The 5,244-nt window shown below is 35.7% G+C and overlaps 1 pseudogene; it reads right to left on the bottom strand.

Annotated features, from left to right (window-relative positions):
- Positions 1-3,757: 3,757 nt before the first annotated feature.
- LOC114635693 lies at positions 3,758-4,755 on the bottom strand (annotated as a pseudogene).
- Positions 4,756-5,244: the final 489 nt, after the last annotated feature.

Below are 5,244 nucleotides of genomic sequence, written 5' to 3'. Positions count from 1 at the left end.
CACAGTGGAAAGCTATGATGCTTAAAGCCTACACAAAAATCTACAGGTAACTAAGGAATACTGAACATTAGAGAAAGTCTTCTACAGAGAAGAGCACACTAATTGATTTTTTAATACCAAATAGTCACTCCTGAAAACATCCATACTCATGACATATAGACTGAAATGGTTATGAATTTAGAAATACACATGTATATATAACATATTTATAGAACAAAAAATAATAAAAGAGTTGGTATGAATTTGAAAAAGAGCAAAGAAGGATAAGGAGGGCTTGTAAGGATGAAAAGGAAAGAGAAAAATCATGTAATTATAATCTAAAAAAATTAAACAAGAATAGAATCATTGGCTGGGCGGTGGTGGCGCACACCTTTAATCCCAGCACTTGGGAGGCAGAGGCAGGCGGATCTCTGAGTTCAAGAGTTCGAGGCTAGCCTGGTCTACAGAGTGAGTTCCAGGACAGCCAGGGCTATATAGAGAAACCCTGTCTCGAAAACAACAACAACAACAACAAAAGAATAGAATCATTGATATTGTCTTTCACGTCATTTATATATCTTATAAACTAATATTTTAATAAGATAACCATAGACTTAAAAAATAAAGTAACATTGTTTATAATAACTCCAAACTTACAAAGATGTAAATGTTTCTCAATAACTGAATGTCTAATAAGGTGCATGATTTGTCCTTATACAATATTATACAAAATACGTGGTAGATGAATTGATGTACTACATCATACGCATATTTACTGTCTAAGTAAATAAAATGGAAACAAAGTAAATCAAAAGTTTTCACCCATGTTCAATACTGGAAAGAAGCAGTATATAAATACGGATACTGGGGTTTTTGTTTGTTTTCTTTTTTCCTTTTCTTATTTTTTAGATATATGATAGAATTGTGTAGATGGAAGAAAACATGTGTTTCCGAGGTTGTCAATTGTGTACTTATCACAGAGAAGAATAAGTTTGAATGTGTATTTAATAGTAATGTATTATTCCAAAATGTTGTTTTCTCCAATTTTCTGTGGATATTTCTTTCCTATTAGAAATGTCATACTAATAGACTAACTTCTAATTAAATGGAAGAAGAAAGAATAATTTAGTATTTATTTTCTGTACTTTGACTAGTTGTGTGTTTAAGTAACGTTCTCCATTTGCTGCAAAAAGAAGCCTCTCTGATAAGAAATAAAAGCTATACTTTTTTGTAAGTATAAGGCTAAACATTTAGAATGCTGTCTAGAATTATACTGGTTTAGGAAAGTGACAAAAATAAGTTTTCTCCTAAGATCCATGATATCACTACACAGTGGTATTTGGCTACCTATAGAGAATCAGGAATGAATCATGTCTTATGGAGCCTTAATACAGTTTTTGGTTAGAAGTGCTAATAATGTGCCCTGTGGATATGTTACCACACCAGTCATTTTTGTGGCTCATAGTCTTTACACGTAGGTAAGATTACTGATTGCATTTCTTGCTTTGGAAGCTTGTGTAGCACCTTCAGATATTATGAAAGCTACTCCTTAGGGAATAGGCACAAAGGGAGGACTCTACCACAATTGATATATGTACAATACAACTCCTATATCTAATGATATGGGTAAACCCCAGAAGAGGGTCAGAGGTCAAAAGACCAGTACATCTACTATGAGATAGTGACTTGTATATGTGAACCATGAAATATCAATATTATGTCTATCTAAACAAAATCAGTACTGTGGTGGCAGTCCATATACCACCATGAACTCGGAAATATCAAAAGGATAAAGGGCCATTTGAAGGCAATTAAGGACTGCTAAAAGAGGGAAATATGTTATTATCCAAGGAGGCCACTAATGGCTATTCAATAGCATTTCTAAATATGTATATATACAAGGAACTTTGAATGAATTCAGCAAGAATGTGTGTGTGTGTGTGTGTGTATTTAGCTATCACTGTGTCTAACAAAAATATTTAAATAAACAAGGTCATGAGTTTGAAAGGGAATTATGAGTCACACAAGGACTACTGAAAAGGTTGGAGGGAGTGATCCAAATAATGTTATCAATAGTAGTCATGCATGAAATTCAGACAAAAATAAGAGTTAAATTTAGAAGTGCTGATATTGTTCAAAAATGCTTCATACATTTTATGTTCATCACAAATGTTAAGCACCCCAAAAAGATAAAAAGGTATCAATTTGTTCTTAGTAAATATCTTTTAAATTCACACTTAGTTAATAGTATTTAATTCATAGTAGAATAAACACTTATATTGGGAACAAAATATGTATTAGTTTTCTTCATTTTTACATTTTTGTTTTCTTGCCACAATTTTTGTTATTTTCTACAATAAATGTTTCCTATACTTTAAAAACTAATCGATAATGACATATGAATAGGGATTTTAACCAGCCACTTTCTCAGACTTTTGTGATGGTTGAGATCTCAATTGTGCTTCTGTATCCCTGGCATATTTTGGGCATGGATGAAATCTCCATAACTAGTCTCATTTGATGATTGTTTTTAATTATTTCCATTATTTTTAAGATTATAGTATCATTACATTATTTTCACTTCTCCTTTCCCTGAAAACCTTCCCATACTCCCTTGCTCTTTTTCAAATTCAGAGCCTCTTTCATTACTTCTTGGTTCATATGTATATGTACATATAATTTCAAAAATGTGTAATGTAATACATATATATGTATATATATATTCCTATACATTTCAATTCCTAAGTAATTAAGAACATCCTTTTCAGTCTCTGTAATGGTACATGTATGACTACTTGGTATTAGATAATCTGTTGGTGTGCTCTTCTTTGGAGAAGACTATTTAATATTTGGTTCTTAGAATTTCATTGCTGCCTGTATTCTTCCTGTACCCTTTCTGGGTGTTTCTGCATCCTGATATTTTATTTACTGTTTTTTTTACTGTTTATTTATTGTTATCCCCTTTCCCCATTTCCTCCTCACCCAAAAACCTCCTATCACATCCCCCCTCCTCCTGCTTCTATGAGGATGTGCCCCCACTCACCCACTCCCACCATAGTTTTTAAATCTTGCAGTAGAGTAAGTTTGAGTTCATCATGTATCTTCAAGAATGGGTGATATTTTCAGTTCCTAATGCAAAATATGTTACCACAAAATCTAAATGTAAGTTTTTCTTTTTTTGTTTTTTTCCCTTTAGAATTATTTTATTAAATCATAAACGTACAACAGCTTCTTAACTCTACACACGCACTTAAATTTTTAAAGGAAAAATGTTAAGTCTTATTACACCATGATCCTGGCTAATAGCTTTTCAAAACTTTTGTGAAAAATCTTGAAAAAGTTTTCCCATGTCACCTGAAACTTACAAATGTAACATTATCAAAGAAGGAATGCTTCTACACTCTTACAAAGACCACTAGAAAGAAACAACAATTAAAAAGCTAAGAAACTGTCTCAAAGACATTTTTTTTTTTTTACAATCCTTCCTCCAGAGTAAGGTAATGCTATTAAATAATACAATCCATTCACAAAATGGCTCTCTGCATCTGCTCTGGTGTCTTCAGCCATATCCATGCAAATTTATGCTCTGGTGTCTTCAGACATATCAATGCAAATTTATGCATGCAAATTTCATATGCATAAATGAGTGTGCACTATTTTTATGCACTATGAGTGTGTAGAGTTATTTATGATAAGAGTTTCCTTAACATTGTTATTGCGATAACCTGAGGCTGTTCTGTTACCTCTGGGCTCTAGCCCATGGTAAGTAGGAAGAAGCTCAATATCGGCTCCTTCCACCATAGCCCCCACTTCCTCCACTTCCTCCAGGACCATAATTCTTTCCACCATATGGTTCCCCCATGTTCCTGCTACAACCAGAGTTTCCACTCTTCATTGGAACATAGTTAGAAGGTTGCTGATTATAATTTCCAAAATCATTGTAATTTCCACTTCCATAATTTCCTCCTCCATAGTTATCATAACCACCTCTGTAGCCCCCACCCTGGTTGCCATATCCAGGTCCTCATCATCCTCTTCCATAACCAGGACTGCCTCCAAAATTGCCACCTCCAGGTCCTCCTATAATAGGCATTATAGCCATCCCCAAATCCACGTCCACTTCCGTATCCATCAGAGCCCCCCCAAACTTTCTTCCTGGTCCTGGTCCAAAATTGCCTCCACCACCACGAGAATCCCCAAAACCAAAGTTTCCTCCTCTTCTACTCCTAGAACTTAGGACTTCGTGCATTTCTTGTCTAGACAATGCCTTTCTAACTTCTGCGTTGTGACCATTTATGGTATGATATTTTTGCAAGACAATTTTATCCACAGGATCATGGTCATCAAAAATAACAAAGCCAAAGCCTCTTTTCTTTCCAGATTGTTTATCTGTAATTATTTCAATAGTATCAATTTTTCTGTATTCTTCAAAGTAATCTCTAAGGCGGTGTTCCTCAGTATCCTCCTTAATTCCACCAACAAACAGCTTCTTCACAGTCCCACGGACTCCTGGTTTTCCAGACTCCTCTCTTGCTACAGCACGTTTTGGCTCAACTACCCTGCCATCAATGGAATGAGGCTTTGCAGCTACGGCAGTATCAACCTCGGCTATGGATGAGAAAATCCTCTTGATCTTTTGCTTGCAGGATCCTTCATAACAACACAGTCTGTGAGCTTTCTTCATTGCTCATAGTAGTTTCTCAAACTTTCTTCAGTGGTTTCAAAGCTTAAGCCACCAATAAAGAGCTTACGGAACTGTTCTTTTTCTCCCTCCATCGTGGACTCAGTTGCTTCAGCCCGATTTCCCTTAGCCTAGTGAGATGAGAAAGACCGTGGATGGACAGGCATGGGACTCGTCCTGATGCTGGGGTGAGAGCAGCGGGTGGCCAAGAAACTGCGCCACAAGGAGCACCTGCACATGGGACCAGCGCCACTGCTGTGTTATGCTATGTTACCACAAAATCTGAATGTAAGCTTTCCTAACAAGAATAAACCTTACAGTGGTGTTGAATGGATAGAAAAAAAAATCCACTTGTTTTTCTGGAAGAGTTTGAGAAAAGAATATGCAATGTTAAAATGCACCTTCAATTTTACCAGTGTATGAAAAGCCAGCCCTTGGGTAAAGTAGCAAATCTTCACAAGCACTGAGTGGTCATTGTTCTACATCAATCCAGGCTGTGCAGTCATCAGGGAGAGAGAAAAGACTCTCAGTGGAGACCGTGCTTTGTATGGTTTGAAGGTAGTACCTGAGTCTTCTTTAGTGAT

The sequence above is a fragment of the Grammomys surdaster genome, unplaced genomic scaffold, assembly GCF_004785775.1.
Source record: "Grammomys surdaster isolate TR1022 unplaced genomic scaffold, NIH_TR_1.0 116325, whole genome shotgun sequence".
Classification (NCBI taxonomy): domain Eukaryota; kingdom Metazoa; phylum Chordata; class Mammalia; order Rodentia; family Muridae; genus Grammomys; species Grammomys surdaster.
The sequence above is the reverse complement of the archived record's forward strand: the minus strand, read 5'-3'. Positions and strand labels throughout refer to the sequence as shown.